Below are 5,787 nucleotides of genomic sequence, written 5' to 3' on the forward strand. Positions count from 1 at the left end.
ACCTATATGGTATACGGTAATACACATATATATATATGTAAGTTATTTATTATCAACGTATGATATTTGTACTACATAGTAAACCTTCAGTTACTTCAATAAAAACTCAATCATCCTAGTGGCAGACGCAATATAATAATATAAATAAATAATATTAATATGTTATTAATAACATGACTACGTCCATAGTATATTTTCTGTTATACATTATAAATGCATAATGGTTTGAACATATCAAACCATTCCCACTAGTACATCCATTGAAAGAATTTTCAATGGGGGTTTCTTAATGCTTACCGTGTTTTATTGCATGTTTTACAATATCCTTTCCGTGCTTACAGCTTTCATTAATTTGGCAGTCAGGATATAATGCACTTCCCTCACTGCTTTCACTTTCGCTTTCACTTCCATTTCCTGTTATGTGTACTTCAAGTCAAGGGAAATAAAAGTAGGTTTGCAACACTCAACAAAGTTGTCGATGGATGTCCTCGATTTTGGTGGCGTGGTTAAAATGCAATAAAGCCCTGAAAATGCAGCAATGTTCCATTTATTTTTTAACATGCGTTTGTTTTTATTCTTTCATTTAAAAAGGATTTTTTTTTTTTTTTGTGAGATGTCCTTGGTTGCGAATTAAAGTAGAATTTTACTCATGGTTAACCTATTTTATGGACTTAAAGTATTGTGTGCGCTTTTTTCTATTGTTACATGTCGGATTAATGTTGTTGTTGGTATGGATCCATTGCATTTGTTGTGTATAGCATTGAACATTTTATAGTAGAAATTCCAATTTCTATTATATTATTTTAACATAAGAAATTTATTGAAATGCTTTCTCGTTTTATGGTTTGTAATTTAAAGCAACGAGAATCATTTCATTGACTGAAAAGTGATTTAATTAAATTTTAATTTGCCATCCATCAATTGTGATATGCCTGTAATTTCGCTATTATAACAATTTCAGTTAAAAATTTATTATTATTTATTATCCTTTTAATTGAAAATTACTCATTCAAATTGCTATAATTTATGCAACAAAAAGTCTTTTGAAAAATGTTTACTGAAAAGTGATTTACTCTGGAAAATAATATTATCAGCATTCTTTTTAATATTTTATATTGTATAACGCTATTATGTAGCATTAAATGATGCTACAATTATGACAATCCATTAAGAACTCAGTCTCATGTAGTACTGATAGCACAAATATATATTACTCATACAACTCGCAGCTTGTAATACAGAAAAACTTGTACAAACTGCTTCGCTATATCCTTTTCCTTTGAGAAAAAGTGTTTATTTTTTTTGCTTCGTTTGCTCTGTTGCTGTAAGGACTAAATCAAATTTGAACCCCTCTCATCGCGATTCAATTTATACTTAAGTTCAGCTTTTTGCGGCATTGTTGACCTACTTGGCTTGTGGCTGTATGGAAACATTATGGACCTGCTGCAATGAAAACACTTAATGCATAAAAGGAATGCGATACTGAAATGTTCAGAAAAATATTTACAAATAAAAATATTATAGATAAACAAACACAACTGAATATAATATCGATGCAATTTCATTTAAATTGAATAAAAGGAAAATAAAATCCTTATTATCAATGATAGATATAATAAGAAGTATTGATGCACTGGATTCAACAAAATCAACTAAATAAGAGGTGCTTCAAATTTAAGCAATAGAATTTCAAAAGCATCCTTGGTCCTTGAAGATGAATACCTTATATATATTTGGGATGTGATTATATGAATAATATTTGCTAGCAATACTTTAATAATTTTATCGATATGATTATGCATGAGAATTTAATAAACATTATGTTCTTTTATATCGATTTCTGATTTTGAAATTTCAAATATTATTATTAAGAATAAATTAATATTGTCCTTAATGAAATATGAGATTTTATTGGTTTGAAGAAATATTTTTCTCCAAGGTTTGTTAGTGCAAAAAACAGTCCTATATATATGTTGTGTTGCCACTGCTGTAACTTTTATGGTATATATTTTATAAATCTAGATATAATACTACAACATCAAATATGAAAATATGAAATATGAATGTGCTCACTGTGCGAATTTGAACAGATTTAAGGGAGAGATGTAATTTCTTAATAACAAATAAGCTAAATACTTTTTTCGCTTTACATATGAAAAGACATATTTTGAGAAAAAATTGCTTTCAATTTTGAATATTTTCTCTCTAAACTATATAATATTTTCCTTTTAATCTACAGTCAAACTTCCATAACTCGAAGTCCAATTTTGCAAAGAAAATGTTCGACTTATGGAAAATGTTCCAATATAAATTCAGAATTTTGAATGAGTCTTCTACTTCATTCTTGGAAGGCTGATAAATAATTACATCCACCGAAGCCTCATCATCACTTTCCGTTGCGCATAGAATTGGATCCAGTAATTTAGAGCTATAGTGATCAATAATATCGTCATCTGTAGGAAAACTTGATGTACAAATTTCATTGTCAAGCTTAATATAATCGTTAAGAGTAGCATTGGAAGTTATTTGATTTACTTTAAACCACTCTGCCAACGATTGGCATTTGCACAAAGAAGCAACATAAGAAAAAAAAATTAAACATTTAGTTTGGAAAAAGAGACTTTCCGTAAAAGCAAAATGCATTTATACTTAAAACAAACATTCGACTTAAAGAATGCACTTTCCAATATTCTTATCGGCACTGTACAAAATTTTTATTCGAGTTATACAGAAGTTCTAGTTATAGAAGTTCGTGTTATGGAAGTAGAATTGTAATTTGTTTTCTAAAACCTTGGTGCACTGTTTTTGGTTCGAGTTATAGAAAATTTGAGTTATAGAAGTTCGAGTTATGGAAGTTTGACTGTATAACAAAACCAGACTAATTTGTCTAAACCAGAGTTTTTTAAAATTTTGTTCCATCAAGACAATGCATTAGAACATACTTCGGTACCATTTCGGTTCCAGATTTTTTATAGTTTCTAAAATTGAAACTTTAACTTGAAAGGAAAAACATTATTTAGATGCGCGGAAGTCAAATTATTGTTGAAATAAGTGTATTCCAATAAATGTGTTGTAGCTTCTATATTAGACGCAGAACTCTACAAATGCTCTTCGTATTTTGTTTAAAAGTTTTTTAAATTAATGTTTATTTTCTAAATTTTTGTATTTTAAATAGAATTAATAACTTTCGATGTTTATTTCACAAAATAAACGTTTGTAAGTAAATGAAATTACCTGTTAGCATTAAATATAATACTGCATCTCCGTCGAATGTACTTCATTCTTTTAATTAAAATTAAGCAATTAAGATTTTGATATGTTCACATATTAACAAATTAGATTTCAAAACATAAATAACAACAATTAATAAAAATTATCTTTACCCATCAAAGTTTGTTCATCAATTTAGTCTGTAATCAACAGGCACAATATTAAAAATCCTTGCAACTACGTACAAACGTTTTTATGAGTCTATATCTGCTGTGGTTTATGCATTCACTAATTGGAAACAAAAGGCTATCAGAGGATTCTATGGTTGTAAACATTGTGTTTTTACAAACATAGTTTAACCTCTACAAGTGTAGACACTTTGTATCCACCTAACCCCCTAATGAGTTTTATCTAACAAATGTTCTATTGTTCAGACGGTTTTTGGCAAAATGCCATGTGAAAATATTCATACGTGTTTTTGAAGTGTTGAGCTGAGAGAATTTTTTTCTTTTACCCCAAGAATCTTTTGTTTTAGTTTGGCGTAGATGCAGTATTTTATACAAAAAACTTTTCAAATTAAATTGTAAGTAGTTTCCTTATTAAAAAACTCAACTAACGTGAAGGCATCCATTATAAAAATCCTTTCCTTATTTAATATAAGAAAATATGACTTTGAGCGAAAATATGCTTGTGACTTAACATTGTTAAGGAAAAATTAACAGTCATACTTACCTATATTAATTTAAAATAAAAATAGCTTTGCTGGTGTTAATTATTCAATTCCTTTTGAAACATTAATTATGTCAGCAAGGAGTAACTTTGATGAAAAGACAAAACTTCTGTACAAATTTCTAAATAACAAAATGTTTTTATGTATTGTTAACGTGACTTCATTCTATCTAAAAAGTACAAATGTCATTTGACCTAGTTTCAGTACTTTTGTTGGTTCATGTACAATGTATAGCTATGTTTATATATTTACCCTATATATTCCACACTACCTCCACAAAATAAAAACGTTTTTGTCTAAAATTTGACATATCTACGTATTTGCTGATGTTAGAATGAGTGTTTCTTTGATGAATTCATTTGGCCATTTTATGTATATGTTAATATGTATGTTTATTATGTACAATGTCAATAACATTTTATGATATTCACAAAATTCTGATGCATTTGCAAACTGTATCCAATTTCTGCCTTTATCTTTTCAGCAACCCCCAGTAGACGGAACACATTAAGGGTGAGGTTGAAGACTGCCGAAAAATAATCAAAAACAAAAGACTTTTAAAGCATTTACAAAGTAGACGACAGGACAACATTGAAAACTTTAGCATTTAAAAAAATCAAAAAAAGAGTAACATTATAAGGAAAACATTGTAAGAAAGGCACAAAAATGCCAATGCCAAATTACACATAAGTCCTGAAGGCTTAAAGGAATTGCATCACGTTCTTTTTGAGAAGAAAATAACTGAACAACAATGTTTCTACCTGTTAAATCTAACGTGTAAGTAACTGATGAAAACAGATTTCATATATTATTAATATTTATTATATTTATTAATTATTTTAGTTATTATAAAACTGATTACTATGTACAGATATATAAAAAAACTTTTGCTTTTCTAGGAACAATTTTATATACAATATTATTTTGTCTACAGAAAGAATCGAACACACTTTTGTATCCGACCAACACCTAATCACCGGTATTCCTCAAGATCGCTGTAGTTTCTGTGGTGATCGCATATCATCTCTTTATTTTCATAATTACTCTTGCGTTTTCTTCAATTAAAGAAACATCATTTTAAATCAACACCCCTTTAAGCCCTGATTCTGCTGCTCATCAGGCTCGAATCTATTTAAAAATTCCTGACCGAAATTTGATGCTTAAATGTCATTTAAAATATTTGCCGTCTATAGTTAAGCATACTAGAACAAACCGGACTTATTCATTAATGCAAAGATCTACTCAAAACTTATGTTGAAAACATCGTTCAATGAATTAAAGAATGAATCGCCCTAAATCTTAAACCTGAGTCTTGATGAGCCTTGACAAAAATACTATAAATGTTACAGTATTTTTCTCTCGCCCTTCCGTAAACATTTCAGCAGAGTACGCCGTTCTATAATCCAATCTATATTATGTTAGATACTTTCGAATTAGTTCTATGGATTAAGACAGAGAGTTTATATTTGAAGAATATTTGAACTTTTTATTTTAATAATATTTGAACAATAAGTGTTCCAGTATCTTTCTCTCGAGATATTATGAATTTGAATTCTAGAGTATCTCACAAACTAAGAGTACCGACTTAAAAGTACAACCTGGTAAAATCATAAAAGAAATGCTGGCGCCCGAAATGACGCCATCAAAATTCTTATGTTGCTACCCTAAATTCCGAAACCACAAATTTGATGTACTACAAACATAGTCTGACGCACACATACACTTATAAGTATAATCGTTGTAAATGGAAAAAAGTATTAAATATGTTTACGTATTTGTAATTGCGTTACTTCAACTGTGAAGTTTTCACATTGCGCCAGGGAAATTGTCCTTTCCGGAATTGTAAC

The sequence above is a fragment of the Teleopsis dalmanni genome, chromosome 2 (assembly GCF_002237135.1).
Source record: "Teleopsis dalmanni isolate 2A chromosome 2, ASM223713v2, whole genome shotgun sequence".
In the NCBI taxonomy this organism is placed as follows: Eukaryota; Metazoa; Arthropoda; class Insecta; order Diptera; family Diopsidae; genus Teleopsis; species Teleopsis dalmanni.